This window comes from Ambystoma mexicanum, chromosome 7p, assembly GCF_040938575.1.
Source record: "Ambystoma mexicanum isolate Mex_15411 chromosome 7p, UKY_AmexF1_1, whole genome shotgun sequence".
NCBI lineage: Eukaryota > Metazoa > Chordata > Amphibia > Caudata > Ambystomatidae > Ambystoma > Ambystoma mexicanum.
The window spans coordinates 853,405,659-853,433,608 of record NC_090939.1 but is presented as its reverse complement, the minus strand read 5'-3'; the positions used below and the strand labels follow the sequence as shown (position 1 = coordinate 853,433,608).

At 46.3% G+C, this 27,950-nt stretch overlaps 2 protein-coding genes across 7 annotated transcripts in view; one reads left to right on the top strand and one right to left on the bottom strand.

Annotated features, from left to right (window-relative positions):
- Positions 1-18,800, bottom strand: part of GPR18 (G protein-coupled receptor 18) — a 35,358-nt gene extending 16,558 nt beyond the window's left edge. Inside the window, exon 1 of the mRNA XM_069637023.1 lies at positions 18,715-18,800. The gene's annotated coding sequence lies outside the window, so the exon portion shown is untranslated. The remainder of the gene's footprint in view (positions 1-18,714) is intronic.
- UBAC2 (UBA domain containing 2) overlaps positions 1-27,950 on the top strand; it is a 1,796,755-nt gene that overhangs the window by 487,732 nt on the left and 1,281,073 nt on the right. The gene's annotated exons all lie outside the window — the stretch shown is intronic.

The window sequence follows — 27,950 nt, the reverse complement described above, 5'->3', positions numbered from 1 at the left end:
GGGCAGGCTCTGCAGCAGTTGGACAAGTGGCACGCAGAGCGGACCACAGAGCAGCGCATACGTGCTGAAACACTGGGCACGCACACATCGGATGCTAATGAGCGAAGAGTATGGTCACAGTGTAAAATGGTTCACCAGATGAGTGGCGCTTGAGGTGACATGTGGATGAGCTTGCCATGGGGCTACAGCACACCTGGGACACAGCGGCGCTTGTGCAGGGCGCCTTTTGCATTCAAAGGTTATTGATGTGGTGCCCCTACCCCGGATGCACTAGCAGGTGTGGAGAGGGTGGCAAGAACAGCGGATGCGGATAGGTCTGAGGGTGCGGCAAGCAGAGTGGGGGCTGACAAACGCATGAGGCAGCGCCATCTGGATGTACTGAAATGTGCACGACTGGATGTGAGCTGCACAACAGCTCCCCTTGAGGTGGGCATACAGCACTGAACTCTGCGCAGGTCTGGGGCACAGTGGTGGTAGCAGAGAGGGTGCACCTACTGGCCTGCAAGAACAGGTTACGAGTACATTGCCCACGGAAATCGAGAGGAGACATGGGAGGACACAGCCCACTTGGAACGCAACCTCTCGGGACACCAAATATTGCAACTCCACGAAGTAGATGCTCCAGTGCCTGACTGAGCAGGAGGAAGCACAGTAACACTGCAGAGCCGGAACCAGCCGCGCCGGTAAGGTTGCGCAATGTCAGTGAAAGGATTGAGGGCCAAGAGCAAGCAACCTACCATGGAGATCTTCGCGAAAGCACAGCAGACTCCCTCGACCCCGGCGCAACGTGCAGCGGCGGCCTCCACGGAGGGCACCCCAGAAGGAGAAAACCATAAGGTCCTGGCTGCCATAACGGAACTAAGCACTAAATGGGGGACGGTCATGGCAGATCTCTGTACGGCCTTGGAGAACAAAATGGACGCAGTAGGGATCGAAGTCACCCTACTGCGACAGGATTTCAGGGCACTGGCAGAAAGGGCAAGTGGCCTGGAGAGCGCGGTCAAGACTAACACGGAAGTCGGTACAAATAATGCGCAAGAGGTCCACATACTAAAACAGGTTGCTAACCTCGAAAATCGGGTGGAAGAAGCGGAAGGAAGGGCAAGATGAAACCTCATACGGGTGGTCGGCCTGCCGGAAGGAGAAGGTGAAGACCCCACGGACTATGTGGAAAACATGATTCTGCAAGAGGTAGGGGCAGATAAGCTTTCACAAGGGTTCACGGTTGAACGCGCGCATCGGGCCCCGATGAGGAAACCACGGCCTGGAGCCCCACCGCGAGCAATAATCGCGAAAATCCTGAACTATAAAGACAGGGAGAAGATCCTGGAGTATTTTCGTTAAGGGGGAAGGATAGAAAGAGCATCCACTAACATCACGGCATATCCTGACTATACTATGCAGGTACAAAGACAGAGGTATAGCTACGTGGCTGTCAAGAGGTGACTGCGTGCAGCTGGAATCAGGTACATGCTCTTGTACCCTGCAAAACTGAACGTTTTGTACAAAGGTAGAGCGTTCTTTTTTGATACCCCAGAGGAAGCAGTGAAGTGGCTGGATTTGCAGGGCTGCACAGAGCAAGATGAGGAACGGGATTACCAAAAGCACGACAAGTGAGGAGAACGTATCGAGAATACTGAAGGGATAAGCGGGAGGGCAGTCCTAGCATGAGGTTTTGGAACATTTGAACTGTACTGTGTAGCTAACTGTCCCTGTAACCCTGTTGGACTGGAATATAGCGAATAACACGCGCAAGTAAATTGGGTAGCACTAGGCGCAGTTAATCTAAAATTATAGGAGCGATAGGACGAAGGCAACCTACCCCCCAGGAATAATTAGTAGTAAGGCGGCCATTAGGGCGACTTTACCCTGCTGAGCTGCGAGTACAGGCTTTTGCCAGAAAGGGCTAGATGCGGGGGTGCCTGAGATCCAGGGATGGAGCTGGGCAACAGTTGGGGAGGGTGTTGTTGGGGAAGGGTAGGGTGGTGGGAGGGAGGGAGGAGGGTTTGGTGTGTTGATAGTTAGGGAAGTTTTGTTATAGTTGGGTGAGTGTGTACAGTTGGGGTGTGAGCCTACGCCTCGGGAAAAACGATATGAACCATGGGAGACCTTAAGATAGTTACTTGGAATGTCAGGGGGCTCAACAGCTATCTGAAAATAAACAAGGTTATGATGTACCTGCGTAGACCGAGGGTGGACATAGCTTTGTTACAAGAAACTCATTTGACGCAGGAAAAATTGGAAATGCTATGGAAGAAATGGAAAGGGACGGTAGTAGGGGCAACATACTCCGCCTATGCAAGAGGGGTAATTACCTGGGTGGCCCCACATGTCCCGTTCCAGCTGTTGCACTCGGCAGCGGAGTCGGACGGCAGGATGGTGGTTATTAAAGAGCTGGTGGAAAATAGGGAGATAAGTATTGTGAATACTTATGCCCCGAATCAGAACACAGCTGCGTACTATAGAACCCTGTATGGTAAACTAAGTGGTAGTGTGGGGGAGGTTGTGCTATGGGGGGGGTGATTTTAATTGTGTGTTAAACCCCAAAATAGATAGATCAGACACGAAGGTAGACAGACCCACTCCGGCTGCAAAGACATTGCAATCAGTAGTGGCAGATTTTGGGCTGGACGATGCATGGAGGTTACGCCATCCACAGAAAAGACAGTATTCGCACTTTGCGGCCCCTAAAGGCCAATATATACTAGACTAGATTATGTGCTTGTCACGCATGAACTAATGACTGAAATAACGCATGCGGAATACAAAGCAAGGGTCCTCTCAGACCATGCGCCATTGACGGTAGTGTGGCAATACCGACCCCCGAGGGGAAGGACACCCACGTGGCGCCTGCGTGCAGAGGCGCTGAAAGACAAGGTATTCAGGGAGGATATGCGAGAGGAGATAAGTTATTTCGAGATAAACACTGGCAGCGTTAAGACCGCGGGCACACTCTGGGAAGCCTTCAAGGTGGTGGTGAGGGGGATTGCTATAGCCAAGTCTAGAGGACTGCAGAATGGGAAACCTGACTGAATTGCAGGGAGCTGAAAAGGAGCTAGAAAGGGTGTCGGAAAGGGGTGGTGGTACCATGGAAGACACGGAAACGATACTTGGCCTGCAACAGAAATGTGCAGTATACTGGGAAAGATTATGCAACCTCAACTATAAAAAGTATATAGAGAGACAACATGCAGAAGGGGACAAACCGGGAAGAGTCCTGGCATGGCTATATAAAAATAAGACCCCTATGCCCCCAATCGGAACGATAGTGAAAGAGGATGGGAGCATAGCAGACACACAAGAGGGGGTCAATCAGGAATTTGCAGAGTATTGTAGACGCCTGTATGGGGATGAGGCAGGAAGCAACAGTGAAGAGATAGAAGATACACTGGAAGATATCGGACTACCCCAGATCAGTGCAGAGGAGAGGGAGGAGCTAGATGCCCCGATTACCCTAGAGGAATTAGAAGAGGTAGTAAGGCAGCTGCCCACGTGCAAAACCCCGGGAACTGATGTACTCCCAAGTGAATTCTATAAAGCATATAAAACAGAGGTACTCCCCCGCGCTGCTGGAGATGCTTAAAGAAGCATATGAAGTTGAGAAATTGCCGGAATCCTTACGTGAAGCGGTAATTATACCACTTCCCAAGCCCAATTAGCCTGGTAGCGACTGTGGCTCTTACAGGCCCTTGTCGATGTTAAACCAAGACAGCAAAATTCTAACAGCAGTCTTGGCAAATAGACTGAAGAAGGTCATTAACAAGTTGATACACCCTGATCATATAGGATAAGTCCTGAATAGAATAATTTCAAATAACCATAGGAGACTCCACCGAGTCATTGAACAGGCTAACGGAGACTCAGGCGAGATTGCGATAGTATCATTGGACACGATCAAGACATTTGACTCGGTTAAATGGCCCTGGTTAACTGCGGCCCTAGCCAATTATGGTATGGGACCAGGATATCTCAAATGGGTCAAACTGTTATAAAGCACACCACTCGCTAGAGTGAAGACAGGAGCTGTAGTTTCTGAAAGATGGCAACTCAGTAGAGGCACCAGACAGGGATGCCCATGGTCCCCCATGTTGTATATCTTAGCCTTAGAACCGCAGGCGATTTGAGACAGCAATATGATGCGATAGGTATAGTCGTTGGGGAGACACCACATCTAATTTCATTGTAAGCAGATGATATGTTACTGTATTTGCACTACCCAGAAGAGAACCTCCAATATATATTAGAAGTGATGGAGAGGTTTGCAGAACTATCAGGCATAGTTGTGAACCCGAGCAAGTCCTGCATGATCCAGTTGGGTAGGTTTAGAGGGCTCCCTTTAGAGCATTTGCCGATTCTACAGATACCGTGAGAGGTTAACACATTCAGATACCTCGGGGTAGATATATATCATACGGTAGAAGCGGAACAGGCACAACACGGAGAGAACAGTTAAGAAACTGGAGAGTAGCATGAAGTTTTGGGTGAAGCTCCCCTTGGCAATGATGGGAAGAGGGGCGATGCTCAAGATGGTGGCGCTACCCAGATTGTTGCACTGCTTTGCGAACATCCCATATTCAATACCCAAGAAATTATTTGCTTGGCTGGGTGGCATATGCAGGGAATTCTTATGGCATGGGATGAGGAACGGAGTAGCCCTGTGGAAATTACAAAATCCATACGAGAAAGGAGGCATTAAATTACCAAATTGGGAAGTCTATTATGTAGCAAGCCAATTGCAATACGTAGCTAAATGGCTCTCTGACGAGCCTACCTTAGAACACAGGATGTTTCAGAAGGACTGCGCCCCATACTTTCTACAAGAGATGATATGGTTGCCTAAAACGGATTTGGAAGGCCGCCCGGAGATGATGAGCCTTGGGTGGGGGATGTGGCGAAGAGTGTGCCAGTTGATGGAAAAGCCATCCCGGTGCTCCCCACACTCCATTGGTCACAGTGGTGGGGAGAGAAAAGCAACTAAGGTTAATGATTAGGAAGCACTGGGAACCGGTGGGGATAGTGGCGTTGGGAGATATGTGGCAGGAGGGGATGATAATGGAATTCGTGGAGCTGGTGGAATCAATGGGGCTGAGTGTGGGGCAATTGTTTACGTATCATGGGGTGGTGCAACGAATTGAAGACACCTGGTCTGACGAGGCATTGGCGGAGGAACCGGATGCCACAATTGATATGATATATGACCTAGCAGAAGGGGGACACGAAACATCCAGATTATATGAGATGATAATGTCCAAAGCGGGCAAGGAGGTGGTGCAACTCAGACTGGACTGGGAGGAAGAAGTAGGGGCCCCGATGAGCGATGGGATATGGGCGAGAGCACAAGGATATCATAAAGTATCGAGAAATGCTAGATTACAGCAGATACAAGTGTATATAACTCACAGGGCATACCTATCGCCTCAAAAGATAGCTAAATTGAAAAACGCTGGACGTCAAGTGTACCCTAAATGTAATGAGGAAAATGCAGGAATGGTGCATATGTTTTGGGCGTGTCCACTGATGGAGAGATACTGGGAAGAAATAGTACTGAAGATGGAAAACAAAGGGATCCATATGAAGGTGGACACTGCATGGGCTTGCTTGATAGGAGGGTTTCCCAGGACACGTAAGCTCAAACATGTGAGCAAATTGAAAGATTTAGCGTATGTCCTAGCAAAGAGGAGGATTGCGATGAGCTGGAAGGCATGTCATAGACCGAAAATGGAAACGTGGTGGAAAGATCTGCAGAAGTGGGCGGAGGCAGAAACTGTAGTATGGCAGGAAGCATGTAAAGGAGAGATGGAAGAAGCTGGATCCCTATTGGGTTGGAGGCAACTGATAGCAGAATTGTTTGGGCCTTCGAATAATGGACCAAGTGATAAAGACCCAATGAGTTTTGTCGAAGAGGAATCCCTACCCCAAGAGATAGTCTGGCAATGAGGGGGAGTAGGTGGGGAGGAGGGAGGGAACGGGAGATACAATGGGCTTGAATACAGCAATGTATGTTTATTGGTGGTTGACATTATGCATCCACTGTAAATTTGGTTTCAGTTGTTTTTTTTTTTAAATAAAATCAATAAAATTGTTTAAAAAAATAAATTAGGAGACGTACAATATTTTTAATAAAAAGGCATTTTCATGTGTAAATGACGTCCTGCATTATGTTATCTTCTCTCTGCTAATTCGATCGGTGCTATATGAACCTTCTTGTTGAATTTGAGACAAGCTTTCAAGATAAGAAGTGATCACGTGGGCAATGTATCTACGCTGCAGTCATGATTTTTAAGAAAAAATTGTTTCGTATTGAATGGCTCCCATTTTGTAATTTAATGTCTTGAAATTGTCATGAAAAAGGATTTTAATTCTTTGAATATTTTTAATTATTTGTATTATGATTTTGTGTATGTATGTTTGATGGATTTTGCTCTGAATAAACGTATTTATGATTATTTTATAATAACACGTATTCGCTTTTAAACTAATCTATTACCTTCTTACAATTCTCTTGATGTGAGTTCCCTTTAAATGAGGATCTCCCCCATCAGCCCACCCTCGCATTAAACGGTCTATGCGACCCTTACGGGGGTATCTGATGCAACAGACCCCTTCCCCTAACTCCAGGTACAATCCACATAGAGTCTGAGGCCAGAGGATGGCCTCTGTGGCTGGTCCCTTCTCCGTAGGTGGCCCCAGCATGACATCCCATCCTCCTGCTACCTGACACGAGGATACTTACCCTCTACTCCCTTTCCTATGATCCTACCTAACGGTCCTAATTAATATTTGCCCTACTAATTTCTCTACTCTATCTTCCCGTACTTAACATTTAGCCTACATAACATTTATTCCATCTATCAATATGTACTACTTTACGTAACGTGTCTCTATACTTAAATAGATATATATAATATACAAAACACAAATAATGAAATGCAACGTATAGAACATACATTATGTCACAATGGGGGTGACTGCTGCAGTCAGTCACCCCCTTTCAGTACCTTAAAGGGCTATCTCTGGTGGCTTGCTGGGCACAATGGGTGGAGCCTCGCCCCCTGTTCTTTCTTCTGGGTGGCTCCATCGGCCAAGTGGGGCCACCCTAACCACTGCATGACCTGCAATTTCCAATATCTTTGGGTGGCCCGTGCCCATGTAGGGGTCTGTCCTTCACCTCTGCTGAACTTAAGATTGGACCCTGTAGGCTGGGGGTTCACCCGTGCTCACCACTGCTCCCCACAGCCACTGCATCTTCTTCTGGGTGGCCCTGTTGGCGTGGGAAGCCACCCACTTCAACGCAACACCATAACTATTTCAGGCAGTAGCCATATTGACATGGGGTGGAGGGGACTGATCCTTGTTCTCCACGGCCTGATGCTCTTCCTGTCCTGCAGCCTCAATAGTGTCAAAAAGATGCAGGGAGCTTGCCAGTGGAAGTTAACCCCGGATCCCCCCCTCGCAGCATCCCATTTCTTCACCCAGGCTGCTATGATGAGGCAGCCTAGGACTTCCGGTGTCCTATTCTTCACCATGGAGGGGGCTTCCAGATCTTTCATCTGCCTGGGTGGACTTTCTTAAAGGACCCGCCTCACCGGCCACGAGGCAGATCGACATGGAGCACATCCATGCTGCCTGGTTCGTGACGCCCCCCTACCCCAAAGCTCGCCCTCATGTGGCTCGGACTGGGCATTTCTTCTTTGTACTTTACTCGTCTGGGCTCATCCGGTCTGTACCTCAGACAGGCCAATTGCCGCCATAGTACCATGGGTTACCGGGCTGCTCCTGACACTCACCCCTGGATTTTGCGGCATACCGCCTTCACACACGTCCTGGCACCACATTGTCTGAGGGCCCTGGAGGGCCACTCATGGCTGCGGTCCACCCCATGGTCATATTTTTATTGTCCTCTTCCCTCTGTGTCGGTTTCTGTTCTCCTTCTATCATTTGCTTCTTCACCTCGCAACTGACTCCCTATTTTCTAACTTTTATTTTCTTCACCAAATCCTTTTTGGATTCCTTTTTCCCCTGCCCAGCCCATTGCAGTTCTCATTCTTTCCTTCTTTTAACATGGGTCTGGATGGATTATTCAATTTTTAAGCACACACAAAGAAACAAACATACATAAAATAAAATGCTTTATTCACCCTAGAGTCAGTGTCTTCAATTCTAGGTTTTCCCTTGGGAGAAAAGCATGCAGCCCTTGCTAGCCAGGCCCCTTTTGGCCCACAGTCTACAACCATCTACTCAGCATTTGAAAAGAAGTACTAAGGACACTTAAACACCCCAGACTAGTGCCTTTAGACCCTTCAAGAACTGCTATGAGGGAGCTCTGATTTTTTAGACTGTTGGGAAATCGTGAACTTTCTTTTGCTTTGTTCTGGTTGGACCTTGAAGAGAACAGTTTCCTTTTAACGGGAGCTTGAGGGGGAGCTACCTGACTTTTGTCACCCTGTTTATTATTCCAACCCTCTAAATGCAATACTTTCCTGTATAAACACTAAAACCCCAAGATTTGTCTTGCTGATTCGTGTTTGATCCTTGCCCTCATTGTGACAGTGTGCAAGGTTCCTTCTACTCTTCCCTTAACTTTTCCTGGCTTCTCCAGATGGTCCCTTTTGCTTTTGCTATCTTCTCATCTCTTCGAGTCTGCTCTGTATTGTTCTGCTTTCTTTCAATTTCCTCTTTTGCTCACATTTCTCTAGCTTTATACTGGGTTCTATCAAGGGCATTTGTTGGAAGCCTTCCTTAGGTTGCACACCTTGTTGTTCCTTGGTTGTATTTTTGGTTGGTTAGGCCATCTATCCTATTCTTATTACCTCTCTTTCAGCCAGTCCATCTGTGAAGGTGTACGTTTGATGGATTATAAAGGTGTAGGAATTAAGTGGAATTCCTGCCATAGCCAAAAGTTGCCATATAGCCCCCATTCCTGAAGGATAAATCGATGACCCGTGGAAGAGGCAAGCAAGTGATGCCTGATTTTACACTTCTTTTTAATATGGTCGAAATTTTCTTTCAAATCTACCTCATAGCATATTGTGCTTCAATATTTGCATTTTAAAAATATTGTAATCATGTACAGGAGGCCATTTTTGCAATTCATGTCAATTGTTCTTTTTACATTATTTTATTTTAAGTCCGATATTTGTGTTTTTTAGAAATGTATTGTAGGGATTTGATATGTGTTTTAAAGAACAAAATCCCCAAAATTATTTTTAAACCTGAAAAGACTTGAAATTTCATACGGTTCAACTTCCGGGAGGAACACGTGTAAAAGCATGATGGTGCAATTGTTTTCCCTGACTCAACCCAACATTCAGCGTCGGCCTCTTCAGGAATGTAAGCTCCCCTCCACAGGACATAAGAAGAGTCAGACTCCTCAGAACTACTCTATCACGCTGCTGTTCCCAGGAAAGACACTGCACTAATGGCAAAACATCATTGGCAAATACAAACGATTTCACTCTTGTACAGTAAAAAGCTTCTGTCTGTCAAAGGCACAGGGGAGATGGCGTGCAGAGAAGAGGCACCAAAAGGGAGCATAGGATTTGTACATAGCAAGGCTAGCATTGGCGCGTGAGGGAGGCGGGAAGAACACAGAAGGGAACAGGCCTTTGAGAGGTGCTTACAGTAAGGAATTGGCAAGGGCTGAAGGGGTTAATGGATAATATTGCATAGAGAAAGGTTAATGGTGAAGTAACACTGGCATGAAAAGAAGGGCACCGGATGGAAGAGATACAAAGACAAGGGCCACACGTGCAAGAAGAGAAGAGCCAGACGTAGGCTCATTTGTGAGCTAATGTCCCAGAGCGTGATCTCCATGCTGAGGAGCTGGAATTTCATTGGCCTTGTGAGCAGAAAAAGTATTTGCCAAGTGAAGGCACATCATGATGCCGGTGTTTAGTAGGACACATCAAAAGGGAAATGTCAGGTGATGGTAAAAGAGAAGAATATGGGTCCATTTCATGGCCTTTGGAAGAATATTGGAGGTATGGGATGACACAGGCGGGGGTACAATGCTGAATTATAGCAGAAAGAAGAATACATGCAGGCAATATCCAATAAGTAAAAGAGGTAGTGACTGGTACATTGACAAGTTTTTGTTAAAATTGATTTTTTTTTTGGTAATTTCAAAAACTTAATACTGCTACATCCTTGTTGAGTATTCCGTCCTTCGGGACGGGGCCGGAGCACTTTTTAATAGAATCAAAAGAAAAAAGATGGTTACTTTTTTTTGTTTTATTACGCAGAGGCAGCTTGTGTGGCTTTAGCCCCGCCTTCCTGAGTGCTGCCCATCACATCGCCTTTCTGTCCTTTTCTTCGCACTGTGAGGATTGGACTCACTTTGCATTGCTGTGGTTTTTTCTTCTCGCTTTCTAATTTTTGTTTTATAACACCTTTTTTTTCTTTTGAAATTAACACATATCAAAAGAAAAACAGTTGCCATTGCTTCATTAACCATGATCAGTGGAGTATCTGGCAGATTGATGATAAAGCAGCAAAGAAAAGGATACATTGCATCATCCAACGTATAAGGCGAGAACAACCAAATAACAATACCCATTAATCCTTCCCCACCCATCTTCCCCATACCTTTTGTAACTTTTGGGGAAGCCCCATGCACGATAGACACTCTGCTCCAGAGAGATGCATCTGTCCACTTCAGCCTTCCAATGGATCACTCGTGGACATTCTGATGCCCCCCACAGGACTGCAATAATCTTAGTCACTTTCTCTCCATACCCTGAGCAACACCAGTTTCGGGTCTAGGGGAACTTGAACCCCCAGCGGCGTGGAGAGCTTATTCGAACACCTTCCCCAAAAGACCTGCATCTGCGTATAGCCCCTTTAGATATGGAAGAAAGTGCTCCCACACTTCAGACAGTGATAATCATTTGATTTGCTCCACAGGGCAAGCGTCCCCCTAGAATGATACACCCGGTGCAGTATTTTGTATTGAATGAGTCTAAACTGGGCCGATATCCTACTCCCTTATAAACATGAGTGGCTCTACCCATGCCCCGGGTTCCATTGTCCCCACATCCCTTGACCAACATTCTCAGAGCCAGGTGAGCTCTTTAGCCCCAAACGCATTTAGTACCCGCTAGAGGGTGGAGGTCACCTTAGCAGCAATGCATATTGGCATCAAGGGGAATGGAAGCTGGGACCCCAAGGCATGCACCAAGTGTAGATGTCAGTAGTACTCCTTGCCCAGTAATCCATACTTAAAATTAAGCTCCCCGAATGTGCAGAGCCACCCCTCCTGCACCACATCCCATAGGTTTTGTATCACACTTTCCTCCTAACTATGGAAATGTCCCATGGGCTGCTCTAAGGTCGGCTTTCCCCCAGTTTATATATTAGTGATCTTTGGCTCATACCCGGCGGGTTCGTGTCCATCCTATCTCCATCGCAATATGGGGCTTTGTAGGGTCTCTGTGCAACCAGTCATTCACCGCCTCCAGCTGTGCTGCCCAGTAGTACTGCTGGAGGTCACGCAGGCCAATTCCTCCTTCCTACAGAAAGCAGAGCTGTGTTTTGATGTCGACGTGTGATGGTTCGACCCCACAACAACCTGTGACGGGTGGCCTTGATCTTAGCAAAGACCGGGTTGGGGACCAGGAGTGGAATTTCTGTAGCACATAAAGGAATCTGGGAAGGGTTAACATCATATGTTTAAAAAGTGGCGCCTTGGCCAGGTGGGTCAGCGGGAGAGACTGCCAATGTACCACATCCCGTGCAAACCTGTCCAGCACCAGGAAAAGGTCAGTTGGAGAAAATGATAGACATGGGCTCACCTGAATGCCCAAATACTTGTGGCCGGAGATCAAAATCGAGCAAGGGCAGTCCTGTGGGATGGCCGCCTCACCCCCCACACCCTGTAATTGCAAGTACACTGATTTTATTCCAGTTGACCTTAAGCCTGCTAAGCCTTCATATAACGGTTTGACAGGATGTTGCGGGCCTGCTCATGTAAGTCAGTAGGTAGTCGGCGTACAGCAAGACCCAAACTCCCCTCCTGCCATTGCCACACAAATCCAACCTACCCCAGATCTGTTCTAAGCTTGATAGCAAGGGGTTCAAAGGGCAAAGTGGACAGCAAGGGAGAGGGGCCCACCCGAAGGGGAAGGCACTGGAGGATGTCCTGTTAACCCTAATGGTTGCTTTGGGTGAACTATAAAGCAGTCAAGTTCATGCCAGGAAATTCTCCCCAAATCCCATGTGACCCCTAATCTCACACAGTGAATCCCAACCCACTGAATCAAAAGCTTTCTCAAAGTCCACTTCTAGGAGCGCATGCGGCTCTGATATCGGAGAATCCTGTCTTATGGTGAAAAGCACCCTGTGGAGGTTTATGGGTGTGGATCTGGAGGGCATAATTCTGCATAGGTCCGGATGTATCAGAGAACCAATTGCCCAGTGCGAATGGCCTGTACGAGACACATTGTCCGGGCGGCTTCCTGGGCTTGTGGAGGACCCACTATAGAGGCGTTTTCAGGTGTCTGGGGGGAGACATCTGTCCTGCGTACTGCAACGGCCCGGTGACTAGCCCCCCCAGCCGCTTCCATACCTCTACAGCAAAACCATTAGGCCCAGGGGGTTTGCCCGTTTGGAGCTGAGAAAGAGCTTCCACTTTCTTCGAGTCTTACCACCTGCTGCGCTGTGAGGCGCAGAAGAGTCACTGAGTTGAGTACTCCCAATGCCTCAGTCCAGGACATTGCCCGCAGAGGCTGATACAGTGTCTCATAAAATGCAGCAAATGCCCCCGCAATGTCAGAATCCTTCATGAGGCTTCTCCCGGAACATCCAGTATAGCCCGAACATACCCATTCCCTCTATGCTCCCTCTCTAACCATGCTAGCATCTTATCCGCTTTGTCCCCAGACTTGTGGACCTAACTCTGCATTGCCTATTGTGCTGATTTAGCAGTGTCCAGGGCGAGATTGTAAAACGACTCCTCGGCTGTAATCAGGGCCTCAAGAGAGGCACAGGACCCAGAAGCGAGAAATTCTTCTTCAGCCTGCCACCTGTGCATAACCTTACGATGCGCTGCCTCAAGTGAAATTGCCTCTCCTTTTAGGACCGATTTATAGCCCTCCCACAGGGTGACCCGACTGTCCACCGTCCCCTCATTGGTCTGAAAGTATTCTGCCATAGTATTGGACAAGCCCTCTATGAATTCAGGGAAATCCAAATAATGTGTTGTCGCCACTTCGCCATGGACATCGTCCGCTTGTGAGATCGATGAGCAAAGGCAAATGGTCGGCAATCCCTCAGGACATTTTTAGCAGCGAGGAGCCAATGGGTCAAGTAGAGCGGGAAGAGAAAATGATCTATCAGTGACATTGAGGCATGTACCCCAGAGAAAAAGAGTACCCATGTCTGATGCTTGCAACAGCCTCCACATGTCCACCAACCCGGTGGCTGCAGCAAAGGATTTCAGCTTCGTGGCGAGAGTCTGGTTTCTCGTGCTCATGTAGGTTCTATCTAGTCTCGGGACCATAACCTCATTAAAGTTCTCCCCCACCCCCACTTATCACATTGGTCCTGCAGTATCAACGACTGACGGTTGTTCAGCAATTCAAGTGTGAGAGGGGGAGGTGCTGGGAGGGGTCAGTAATGCGAGACTCACAAATATGTTTACTTTTCTCAAGGTGTTTGACATTTTATTTGAATAAAGATGAATATAAACCCTAACTAAACCTACTGTACCAAGGGATTCCTTACTAGGTCTAAGATCTAAGGGAAAACCTCCTAGCCTACACAAAACTAACCCTCACACTTAATAACACAAACATTCAAAGCAGCATAGAAACAATATAAATAAAAGGTTACCAAACAATCAATGTCTTGGATTACTTCTACTGGTCCTGGGCAGATCTTGCTCCCAGGAATGTCCCAAAGTCAATTTCTTCCAAGGAAAAGAAAATCTTAAATCAAGTCTTGAAAAGTTTCAAAGAAACAAAAGTTCACACAAATAAAAATCCACTGGTAACCTTCTTTCTTCACTTGATGAAAAGATTCCCTTTCCAAGTTCTACAAAGAAAGCAGCGCCAATGGTATTCCTGTATAACCTCCTTCCAGATAAAAATGGGTAAAGTTGAAGACATATTTATCACTTCTGTTTGACTACAACTCTTTTTCTTGCAACTTCTGCTGTGTCTTTTACACACAGTTTGTCAGGATAATTCTTCTTAGGGTTTTATCTCTCTACAGCAACTCTGTTCTGCTAATGATACTGTTCGAGCTGGCTCCCTTGCCCTACAGTTGACTTCTGCTTCCACTTCATTCAACAGCTAATGTTCTGACAAAAGTATTGGCGACCACAGTTCTACTGCTGCTACTGCAACTTAGGTTTAGGCCACTTCAACAAGACTCTTCGACCTCTATAGGTTGGCAAGGCACTCTTCTCTCTTGAATGGCAAGAAAGGGCAGCCTCTTTGTCTTTCCTTTCTGTCTTTCAGCTACCGGAAAAGCTGTCTTTAGCTTCCAGACTATTTCTTCTCAACTTGAACAGTCTCATCTCTACAGTTTTTAAATAAGTTCTATTTAACAAGTACCTGGCTCCCTTCCTCAGCTTTTTTAGGGTGTAAATCCACTTCCCAATGGGAGTATTTCATAAGCGACTAAAAATGTTTTAACTGGGAAACGGAAATGTTTTTTTAATAATTATTTCTTTGCACTTCGTTATTCATACACATTAAGATAAATGTTTACTTCTTCCAATCATGCAGAAATAGCAATTTCCTCCAGTGGTACTACGTGGACTGCTGGTCCAAACATATCAATGGAGCTATGTGAGTGAAAGCAGGGGCGCAGGGTCATATGCATCCGTTTCCCATTTAAAAAAATAAACTTTATTTAGGTAACTTGCAGATAGGTAGCAGGACGCCTAGCAATCGTACGTTAACATCATTACAGCATTTCATTGGACACACAAATACATTTTGTAATTCTGATGTCTAGTAAGCATGTTCTGACATTGCATCACTGTTTGTCCCTCACATATTCCCAGAATGGTCCCCAAATGTCTTTAGGCCTACTCATTGCAGTTACGGTTCCAACATCTCCCTCCTCTTTCATTTGCGTAGGTCAATTCTCTGAGCCATTCATGTATTGTCGGTGCTGATTTAGATTTCCATTTCAACAGTGCATCCACTCTGCAGGACCCTCATATCTATCCATCTCTTTCTACTATGTGTTTAGTCTTGTACCCAAATTGCACTCTTAGGTTTTGGTTCTAGCTGTGTTTAGTGCTATACTCAAATTGCATTGCCAGGTGTAGGCCTTTCTCCCACTATGCAGGACTCGCAAATCTAGCTGTGTTGAGTCTTGTACTCAAACTGCACTGTTAGGTGTAGGCCTCTCTCCCACTATACAGGAGTCTCGAATTTGGGTGTATCCTCCATCTCTGCTTAATATATGCAGATACCTGCTACATCATGAGAGCCAGGCCCACTGGCATAGGCATCTCTATTCTAGACCTGGATTTATAGTGCCCCAGCCGAGCAAGCTTGCAGCCTACGGTACGTATATCTCACACCACTAGCGTGGACTCAGGCCGCAGACACAGCCAAGCATCCATGTATGATAGAATACGGCCACGGCTAAGCACATCCGTCCTAGTGCACACATAGCCATCCAGACTAAAACACCTGACGTACCTCAACACCTCTGCCTCTAGCGCACAGCGACCACCACCCGAAAGGAATTTGGTATAGCTGGCCTCACATAGACTCTCTCGACAATAGCAATCTTTCTCTATCCCCCAACAGCACCCACCCATGTGTCTGACCTCTCTTGGGCTGCTTAAGTCGCACCTTGCCAGCCACCCAAGTCCTAGAACGGCAGCATGCACACACACTCATCCCCTAAGCTAAACCCCCTAGATTTTTCCAACCATATTGACTACGGTCACCAAGGGCGGTCAACCATGGAAAAAGCTCATTGAATCCACACAAGTGGGGAAAGTGCGCTATATAAATAACCAAATACAATACTTCCCTGTGAGGTATTTTGTAACATGGCTAAACTTACCTTTACATCTTTGGTGGATCTCCTTGTATACTTCTCTGCCAGGAATCCTCTTATGGGTTCTTTAGATCCCCTGGTGTACTTCCCCCTCCAGGTATCCTCCCATAGTTTTGGACGTTTCTTTGCAGCTTTGGTGGATTGCCTGGTATACTCATCTGCCAGGAATCTTATTATGGGCTCTTCAGATCCCCTGGTATACTCCCGTGCCACGCATCTTCCCACAGTTTTGAAATTCTTATATTTATACAAACAATTCAAAATGCCTGGTATATTTGGTTGCCAGGGCTCCTTTTGTGGACTTCTTAGATCCCCTGGTATACTTCTCTGGCACATTTCTTGCCACGATGTTAGAGAATTTATACAACTTCGGTGGATTGCTTGGTATACTTCCCTGCCAGTAATCCTTCTCTGGGGTCTTGCAGATCCCCTGGTATACTTCTGTGCCAGAAATCTTTCCCCAAATGTCAACTCCTTGGTGTATTTCTTTTACCAGGACTTCTTATTGGTTTCACTGTCCTTTTCACTTTGCCACAGCCACATCAACTTTGTTATGTTTCAGTATGTTTACTTAAGGTTGCACTTTCTCCAGCTTTCCCCCATATGGACCTTTCATGCATAGGTATTTGTTCAGGTTTTGTTGCTGCACTTAATCTTGTCGGTATTCACAGATTCTTCCTTTTGGGCATTGCTTTAACATTTGGTTTTGTCTGTATTTAAACCACCTTTGAGCATTGTCCATAACGGCAGTCTCACATAATTCATCCACTTAATTGCATGCCTGCAATGGCTCTGGGCAAACTCACCAGTAGTTTGCAGTGTCCCTTACTTATGGCGTGCCTCTTCAGTGAAGCATCCTCCCTCGGATGGCTTTCTACACTATGTGGTCGCTTCTCCAGCATTTCCTGCAGCTCTGTGTTCACATGCTGACTTCCCTCTTTGGCTTGGACTGCGGAATGGTGCTTCCTGTCACGACCGTACCTCCAGGAGCTCCACTGTGGCCCCCAGCGCTTACACAGTACCACAGGTGTGGCTACTGCCTCTCGCCTTCCTTCACGCCATGCTGGTATTTGTGACTCCCGTTCAGATGTGCCCGTTCTCTCCTTCTCTTCCTCTTTTCCTCTCTCTGCCTCCTTTCTCCGGCACAGTTCTCTCCTGTTCTGTGCGATGAGTGTGGATTCCATTTTTAAATGTCTTGCTCGCTTGAGGTTTAATCTGTACATTCGGTTTCGAGCTTCGCTCTGTCTGCATCAACTCAGCCCTCCTCTTCTTCGACTCAGTACTTGAGGCTTTATGGAAGCTGAAGTCCATAGATGTTATTGGATTTCTAAAAAGATGTTTTTCAAAAGTTTTATATAGAAAAACATCAGAAACGGGAGATGTTATGTGTGTTGTGAATGTTTGAGATATAAATGGAATTTTGTCTAGAGTGACACAAAGGAAGGGGCTTCTGATATTTACAATAACAGGGATTTGTGGGATGATGAGCCATCAAGATCCTGGGTATTAAGGGGAGAATACCACGTCTCGTCTGATGGAGTCACCCCCTGCCCCCGACAGCTGTCTCCTCCCATGTGATCCTCCCTCATATATCCACCCAAAGGATCAATATCTGATATAGACTGCGGTCCCCTGGCCACATGGGAGAAGGTCACTGCCAGGGAATCCGTGAGGACTCCATCAGAGTCATCACAGTGTACATGCAATACCTGAGCATTTCACACTGAAGGGAACTTCATCCTACTTTTGCGATTTACTGTCTGCATGAAAGTGGAAACTCAAAAAATAAATGAATGCATATCGAAAGTAAAATCGTATTCATGAAAATAATGAAAGCCCACTACAGCCTTAACCTCCACGAACTCGTACACAAAACAAGCCCGTTTTTCCTGACCCTGAAGCTCCCACTGATCCTTTCAGACGAATTGTAATCATTATGTCAGGTAAATCTCAAAATGTTGGAGCACTCCATGCTTCCAAGTGCCCCGAAAGTATAGCTAAATTAGCTCAAACAGGCTAGATAAATTGTGCATCACCGCGTTTCAAGTGTAGCAACCGGCACAGACCAAGACCACATACCTCAGCAATGTTTTCACAACCACATCTTCCTTGCTAAGAGAACATTCACATTTTTCCACATTCAGTGGTTTCATTGTGCACTTTCAAAAAAAACTTTGTCATAAAATCTTAGTTCTTGTTTGACAACTTGAGCTACAAACAATTGTTTGCGGAAGAAACCTTGCAATCGCAGTTTGAATAAAGATTGGTGTAAATGCGCACCAATGTTGTGCCACAGAGACAGTGTACAATCATAATGTGCGTGTATCATCAATATTAATGAATCCGTGTATATAGGCACGAGGAGAAGAATAGAGGCTATATTATATTTCTGAGCTGCTGTACTAGAAATGTAGTGTAGTGCAACTGAAATGAAAACAAATAATTTGCCTGCTCATTTTTTAAAATGTTGTATGTCTTAAACATTGTAGGAAGTCCGTATTTAATATACGGTTTTGATTTATTTTTCAAACTTTAACAGTTTTTCCTCTCGCATGCAGTGTTTAAGTCGTTGTATCCTACATCTTGCATAAATAAGTGATGTTTGCGATAACTGCCAAATAACTCTTTGACCGCGATTCAGCAATAACAATACATTATTTTTCAATCGTTAAACAGAAATACCTTCCTTACCTTTAACATAAAGTTGAAGTTAGTAGTTAGTAACATTGTGAAACCTCCTGCCGGTTCACCCTCCAGAATGTCTTTAAACTGCATGTCTGTGTTCAGCGTGTAAAAATAGCACCCTTTTCTCACATAGATTTCTGTTCCGGAAACGACTGTGTTGTAACGCCTTTTGTGTTTTCTACATGAGCAAAATCATTTGCATTGGTTGTGGGTTTAGTCGCACGTTGTGTTTGTGGGCTTTATAGTAAAATACCAAATGATTTATATATTATACATTATTTTCTTCACTCAAGAAACTAAAGATAAACGCACATCTACCATGAAAAAACCACTGTAATTATGACTGTTGTTTAATGTTCAAGCCAGCGAAGGGATGGCAATAGAACATCAGTGACAACTGGCCATTTAGAACCAGTCGAAAGACAAACCCCAAATTAAGAACTAATTTCTTCACTCCTGAGTTGTACTTTTTTTTTTTAAAGAAAGCTTTTGTTGAATTGTGTATATTTTAGTTTTAGGTTTCATGTTTCCCTTTACTCCTTTACCTTTCCAATGAAAGCGCTTTTGACCAGGTTATGCAACCCATTATTCTTCAAGGCCTCAGTACTGTACTTGTCATTGACCTTTGGAATATCAACCACATGCAATGTACCCTCTGCTGTGTTACGATATCCTTCATCACAGCGAAATGCCTCCTACCCACACCGCACCAGAGTGTGACGCTTGACTCAAACGCACTGCTGATGCTAAACGTTTTAGCCATACCCAATACCTCACAGTTCGTACTGTTCTGCAGAGTCGTTACTCCATGCCATCCCCAAAATGTCGCTGGACACATTGACATACTCTGCTGCCCAAATGTTTGTATGTGCTTCCCAACTACAGCACTGATAGTGTAGCAGATCGAACACTTGACTTTGGGGAAAAGGGGACTGCCTGGTTGCCTAAGTCTGAGCCTCATAACTGTCAAATTAAACCCTAGCGCACACTACATCACTCCTTTACACTTGATACAACTATTAGGTCGCTTAGATCAGTACTTTTGTTCATGTGAGTCTACTGAATTAGTGGTGTATTTAATGTATAATTTGTAGCATGCTGGACTTTAAAGTGTAGTAATCTTAATGTTGGCAGTTCTAGCACGTGTAAGCTTTTCTTTTTAAAGGTACTAACATTTCTCAAGAGCTGCAGGGAAGGAGCTGGTAAATTGTGAAATTGTGGTGGGGCTGTGCTTTGCTTTATGCCTGGCTGTGACTGAAATATTGTACAGTGTCTAAAGCTGAATAATTATTAGGGAGTGAGATGGAAGGGAGTAGTGCAGCACCGGTGGGAAAAGGAACTGTACTTGATGGGACGAGTATGTGGACACCCTGAGCGCTCCTTGTGTGTGCTGGATCAGAAGTGGGATGGCTCTACTGCTAAAATGCTAAGGGCCCAGAAACACACTGTGCTTAAAGGATGCTAGATTTCATGGTTTGAGGTGTGATTGACACATAAATACCAACATTCCGAGGCACCTGGGAGGGAGATGCCGTCTGCGAAATCGGGAGACCTAAAGTTTCCCATTGGAATTAATTGGGAAATTAATTGGGGCTGGAATTCTTTTAGGTGGGAGAATGTGAAAAATAGCAACATTTTTCACTTAAAAAATCAGGAGTCTTCCGCCTAAATCGTGAGGGTTGGCATGTATGTTGATGAAAGCTGTTAGTGAGTTACATGAATTGAATTCCTTGTGCCTCAGAGGGAAAGGATGGTGGGGGAGTCGGTGATAAAGGTGGGCATTGCCCCTCACCACTCCTTCCCGCAACCTCTCTGCAGGATTTTGTTCCGTCTCATTTTCATTTAATAAGTGGATCATTTTGAAGTTATTTTGAGGATAGGTAGTGTGAGGGGTCAGAAATGAGAGCCAGACACAAAGTTAGTATGTTTTCACAAAAGATAATTATTAAAAGAAAAAAATGTTGGGAAAATGTCTGTCCATCCATATGCTAAAGAGGAGTTTCCCTGCCTATAAGCCAAAAACTAATGATCTGTCTGTGTCAGGATTTCAATAACTGAAAACCCGTCCTTGTGTCCAAAATGTCAAACACTATCAAAAAAATTACAATGTGTAAGGAAACATATTTTCAATTGGCCAACAAGTGTTCACAACTAAAATAAGTAGAATTCCAACAAAAATGTTCTCCAAGGAGGGAGCCTTTGGCTCCAGAGGGTGGGTTCTTTCCTGTGAATTCACAATTATAAGAATAGTCACTTGTATAAACAGCTCCTTGGTTTCTTATTTGGTCTCACAAGATTGTTGTTTATCCAACCAAGTCTGTACCAGTCTTTCTTTGATGCAACTTTCTTTGTGGTCTGGATAGCAATGTCTTTAACATCACACTTGCCAGAGTTCAACAAATAAACACCATTTGAATGGAATGTGACCTCCCATGTATTCCTGATCTTTGAAATTTCCAATATCCTAGCTTTGCTGCCTCTGAATTCTTTTTTTCAGCAGGAGGCGCTGTGTGTCGATGCCTGTCGAGTCGATGTCCCTCAGAGGCCTCTGTCTCGATGTCACCCGAGGTATGTGTCTTACCTCAGATTCGGTGGCCTCCTCCCCTTCCCTTTCTTTCATACTCTCCTCACCCGATCCATCGGATTCCAAGTCCTTAGAGTGAAGATGCCGCCGAGCCAGGTAGTCTCTCTCCTTTCTGGTGGATTCTGCCTGCCACGGAAGGAAGCCACAGTGAATGCTTGTTAGACAGCACACCTGTGGCTCTGTTCCCGGGACCAGGCTTCAATAGGGAAAAAGCCGGAAGGCATAAAAAACCCTATTCCAAGATTTCACCAGCGTGGAAACTTCCCATGGCAGAGGTTAAGCAAGAGCTTCTGTTTTTTCCGGGTGGACTGTGTGGCTGCAGTCCTGCGACCGAAAGCAGTCAGAAAGATCGCATAGCCAGACAGGCACGAAGGGAGAGCCACCCGCAAACACCCCTCTTTGCCTTCAGAGAAGTTACAGAACTAGAAACCTCTGCTCTACTCAAAAACATCAAACCTTCCATTTGCAAGGGAGACATATGCCCTCCCACTATCATCAAAGAGTGCTCAGAAGCCCTCACCCCCATCATCACAGCTTTCATCAATGCCTCCTTCTCCTCAGGAACCGTACCTCATTGCCTGAAAGAGGCTTGGGTTCGCCCACTCTTAAAAAAACCCTCCTTAGATCCCACCTCCCCCAGCAACTATCGCCCCATCACCACCGTCCCCTTCCTCCTAAAAATCCTTGATAAAGCAGCCCACAACCAAATTCAGCAATACATAGAGACCCACTCTATCCTAGGCAGAAGACAATCGGGCTTTCGCAAAGGCCATGGGACCGAAACTGCCCTACTAGATTTAAAAAATCAAATCACCAAAATAATGGACACAGGCAAACCTGCTCTCCTCCTGCTACTCGACCTCTCTGCGGCATTTGACTTAGTGGACCATGACATCCTCACATCTCACCTATTTAATGCAGCCCACTTCTCCCTTAAAGCAACCTCTTGGATCACCTCCTTTCTAGAAGGCCGAGCCATGAAGGTGTACTATGATCAGGCCAATGCTCCTCCGACTACCATAAATTGTGGAGTCCCACAAGGGTCATGCACCGCACCGACCCTATACAACCTCTTCACTAAACCCCTCTTCGACCTACTGGACTCTCTCGACATAGCTTATACCAACTATGCCGATGACACACAAGTCCTCCTCCCCCTCACTGGAGACTATGCCCAAGACACAGAAGCCCTCCTTACCATTTACTCCATGATCCAGGCATGGATGGCGATCAACGGCCTCTGTCTTAACGGAGACAAAACAGAGATCATCATCCTGGCCCCCAGCGAAATCCTCTCCAAGCTCAGCCAAGACTATTCACACATAACCATCGACAACACCAACATACCCGTCTCCACTGCTGTGAAGACCCTAGAAGTATATCTAGACGCTACTCTCTCCATGACAAGACAGGTCAACGCCATCTCCTCCTCCTCCGCACTGACCACCAAACTCATCTTCGCAATAAAACCCTATCTTACCACTCCCAACTGCCTCTCCATTGCTAGAGCCACCATAGGAGCAAGGCTAGACTATTGCAACGCCCTCCTAGCTGGCACTTCAACCAAAAACCTAAATAAACTCCAAACAGTGCAAAACAATGCGCTCCGCGCTGCCCTGCACATCCCCAAATTCGACCATGTGTCGCAGGCCAGAAGAAATGCTCACTGGCTCCCAGTTAAAGAAATAATTAACTTCAAAGTACTCTCCCTCACACACAAATGTATCAATCATACCGCTCCCTCCTACCTAGCAGAAACCATCACCAGGAAATCCCCCCTTCGTCCTATAAAAACCCCCCATGACAACCAACTCCGAGTCCCCACCATAAGAAGAGCTAAAGCTGGAGGCATTGGCTTCCCACACATAGCACCTAAGCTCTGGAACAACCTCCCTAACTCTCTTAGAGCGGAACCTTCACTGCTTTCCTTTCGGAAATCCCTCAAAACCCTGCTCTTCACATAATCACCTCCTAACCCTCCCCTCCGACATGAATGACATATTTTTAAACGCCATGATGTCTGCACTGCTAAGTTTGTAACTAAAACATGTTACTGTAAATCTAATGCCTTGTAAACGTATATTTCTAAAACATATACCGTAACTCAAAATGCCTGTAAACTTTAACAACCTTCCTTCTGTAACCAGCCAATTGCTTATATGTAACAGCGCCACAATGCCCACGGGCTGAGCGTGCGCTTTAAAAATATGAATAAATAAATAAATAAATAATGAAAGAGAAACGAAACGCGGGCAACCAGCAGGTAAGAAGAAGGAAGAAAAGTACAGAGTAGAGGGCGAGAGAGTAATGGCAGGAGGACACTGCTTCCGAAAGGAAGAAAGTGAAACCAAAGAGATCGCCACCGGCTCCACTGGCGAGGAGGGAGCGCGGCCGAGAAAGAACAAGAAACGGAATGACAAGCAGAAAACAAGGAATGCAAAGTAAGAGAGGTATACTAGCGTCGGACCCAAGGAGTGGATACAAAATCCAAAGGGTTGCAACGCGGGGAACCGCCGGAAGGAGGGGAAGGAAATACCTTCCGACGGACGTCATGCGGCAACAACTAGACCGCTACCCCTGGGATCCGCGGGATGCGTAATGGAGCACTCGGGGCCGCGCACGGCACTGCAGGCTCCAACGCAGAAGTAGCCGCCAGCTACGGCGGGGATGACAATTTGTAGCATGTGCAGCAACCGTTGACCTCAGTTCTGTTATTCTGCGCTTAGAGCTTCTAATGCAGTACGCCTTGTTTCTGACAGGAATATTTTCGAAATCTTCTTCGAATCTTCTTCGAAATCTCATCACCATCTCAGGTTTTGACACGAAATGGCTTCGTCTTCGGCGAGTCCACTCCTCGATCCAGCTTCAAGAAGTGCAGTGACTGCGGTGCAAAGATGTCCGTGACGGACCCTCACAGGATCTGCCTGTGGTGCCTGGGGTCGAATCATCTGTCATCTGAGTGTGAGGACTGCTTATCTATGACGGCCAAATTATTTAGAGAGTGTAGCCCCAAAAATCCCCTACTACCCCATCTAAACAAAAAAAAAAAGACGAGTCGAGGACAGTTTCTTCTTGTTGAAAAAGGTCCAAACGCTCCAGTTCACAAAGGGGTTCACACCATTCGTCGACTTCAAGACATGGAAAGAAACTGCGCCATAGGTCGCCATCTTCCTCGTCTTCTAGTTCACCGGAACGGGTCGTTTGCCCCACCAAATCTAGTTTACCGGCCCAGTGGGAGGAGTTTAGACTCTTGCACTCCTCAAAAAAACATAAAGACGATGATCTGGTCCTCGAAAGCACAAAAGCCATGCGTCCTCGGAGCCAAGTCTCTTCGAGAGCGATCCCATCCCTCGAGACAAAAATACGGACGTCATCAACGCCATAAGATTTGGCTTTGACAGGACCGAAAAGTGCGTCATTGACGCCATCTGCATCGATACCCGTGGAGAAGCCATCAACACCTCGAGTGTCGACCTCCCCGATGCCACATGTAACAATTCCATCGACACAACGATCAAAGCCATCAATGCTTTTATCGAGGCATTCAACGTCGACAATTTTGACATTTTCGGCTCCTGTGACAACTAACAGAATGTCAACTTCAGTTGAAAAAACGTATACTCCCCCCACCACGTTCAGACTTCTTGTTCAGACTTCTTCAAATCCCTCTCTTCGATTTAAGAAGATGCAGTGGAGTCCTCTGATGAAGAAATACCCTTTGGGTTACAATATGGGACAGCATCAGTGCCTCAGGCACATATCAGAGGACTCTCGCATGAAGAACTTGCAAGAATGCCTTCATGAGGCTAGTGGGATTGACACCTCTCCTGAGGTTGAATTTGGAAGGGCATACCCTGGTGACCACGTTGAGGTAACATACAGACAGCTAATGTCAAGGGTCATGGAATACATGGGATGGTCGAGACCCACACCTGTTTTTGAGCAGGATGATCTCACCAACATATTGGACAGAGGGCCACAGGAGGACCCAATTGTCCCTTTTCATCAAGTTTTGCAAAAGAGGGTAGCTTCTTATTGGGAGTCACCAGAGGTTATTCCAGCTGTAAATAAAAAGCGGACGGCTAAGTACAGAGTTTCTAGCTCTAACCCTATTTACCTCACCAAACACCAGAAAGCCTTGTAGTACAGGCAGCCACTTCCAAGGGTAGACAAAAGGCCTATCCTACGATACCCCAGGATAGGGACGACAAACGCTAAGACGCCATGGCCAAAACCTTTTTTTCAGCCGCAGTATGGCTTTAAAATCTGCCAATGCTACGTGCACGCTAGCGAGGCTCACACACACCCTTTGGGGGTGAATTTTTTTTGGCGGCTATCCCTGATGGGGAGGAGCGAGACGGTTTCCTTAACATTGTCAAGAATGGGAAAGTCGCAATGTGCAAATTCCTCCAGACTGGACTGGACTCTGACAGTATCTGCAGAGCTATGGCGGCTAGTACAGTGATACGCAGATTTGCTTAGTTACGAAGTCAGGATTTGTCCCAGGTGTACAATCCAGGCTTCACAACATGCCTTTTGACGGCACGCATTTATTTGGAAACAAAGCTGATGAGAATTTGGAGAAGCTGCAAACTTCAAAGGCGGCCGCAAAATCCCTTGTAGCTGCAATAAGACAAACTCCAAATCGCCCCACAGGTACGCCCTGGAGCGGTAGGTCCTTTTGCCATTACTCTAGATTTGGAAGAGGCAGAGAAAAGAGGACAAAGATGATTCCACCCTGGTGGACGGGGAAGAAGTACTAAGAACGCAACAGCAGCAGCTGTCTTAGCTTCAGCCACTGCGTCAGCCGCTCCAAAACCTCTGAGGTCTTTGTTCACAAGACTGCAGTAGGATGCAGGTTGTCGCAGCAACTGACAGAATGGCAGGCTATTACTTCAGATGCTTGGGCATTGGAAACATTGGCCCAAGGTTACTGCCTACCTTTCCTGCAAAACCCACGGAGTCATCCACCGGGGAACAACTCTTTGAAGGTTCCAGATCCGCTCCTTATGCAGGAGATTTTAACCCTGCTAGAGAAAGGTGCTATAAAACCAGTACCTGTAGTGGAGAGGAACAAGGGTTGGTACTACCAATATTTTCTAATTCCCAAGAAGGATGGAGGATTGAGACCCATCTTGGATTTAACAGACTTGAAGAAGTTCCTCAGGAAGGACAAGTTCAAGATGGTAAGCCTTTCTCAGATCCTTCAGGCCCTCCAGCATCAGGATTGGATGTTATAGTTGGACCTTCAGGATGCTTACTTTCATGTTCCAATCCATCACAAGCACAGACAGTACCTGAGGTTCGCTGTTGGCGATTCCCATTATCAATTTCGGGTTCTGCCAATTGGGCTGACTTCCGCCCGAGGGTTTTCACCAAGCTAATTGTGGTGGTGGCAGTGAGTCTCAGGAGAGGGGGGATTCACGTCTACCCCTACCTAGATGATTGGCTGATCAAGGCCAGTTCCCCAGAACAGACCCTGAAACATCTCGGCTCCACCTGACCTGTCACTCTCTTCCCAGGCTGGGCTTCTCCCTCAACTTCAATAAGTCCCACGTGATACCATCACAAAGACTCCAATTCATCGGAGCAGTCCTGGATGCATCCCTGGGAAAAGCCTTGCCACCAGAGGTGAGGGCTCAAGACATTCTGCAGATGGTGACAAAATTCCAGAATGCCCAACCTCTACCGGCCTTTGATTTTCTGAGGTTGCTCAGCCTCCTGGCATCCTGCATTTTTCTGGTGCCAGAGGCTCGCCTGAGAATGAGATCTCTCCAGTGGGCTCTCAGGACCCAGTGGTCACAATTTTCAGGAAGAATGTCAGATCTCCCACAAATCCCAAACAGACTTGCACTGGACCTTCAGTGGTGGGCCTTTAGAGAGAACATCTTGAAAGGAGAAGCGTTTTGGCAACCATGGCTGGAGAGAACAGTAGTGACGGACGCCTCACTCATGGGATGGGGAGCCCATACCAATGATTTGACCATCAATGGCCGTTGGTCTCCATCAGAGTCCAAACGACATATCAACCTTTTAGAGCCGAGGGCAATCAGACTTGCGCTGATTCCATCTGTGCAGGGAAAGAACCTCCTGATAATGATGAACAACACAGTGGCCATGTACTACCTCAACAAAAGAGGAGATGTAGGGTCACTACCACCGTGCAGAGAGGCAATGCAGCTCTGGTTTTGGGCAATACAAGAAGGAATATCTCCATCAGCAGTTCACCCAGCCGGAGAGAAGAACACGACGGCGGATGATCCGAGCAGGCAGAGCACAGCTTCCCACGAGAGGGAACTAGCTCAGGGAGTCCTTCAATTGATCTTCACCCTTTGGGGATGTAATGGAGATTTTGCTTTAGGTCAGAAGGCCAGCAACCAAATCTTTATACCGCTGCCTCTGGAATAAGTTCTGCTGCTGGTGTTGAGATAAGAATGTTGACCCTTTCTCATGTAATACACCGATGGTGTTATCCTTTCTATTACATATGGGAAAATCTGGGGCTCCAGATTGGTACCAACAAGGGATATCTGGCAGCGCTTGCTATTTTTAAGCGCACTTCACAGGAAGTCTCCTACTTTAAGATTCATTAATAGTACCATTTTTAAAGGGACTGACTAATGTTTTCCCTCCAATCCTGTTTCAAGTCCCACTGTGG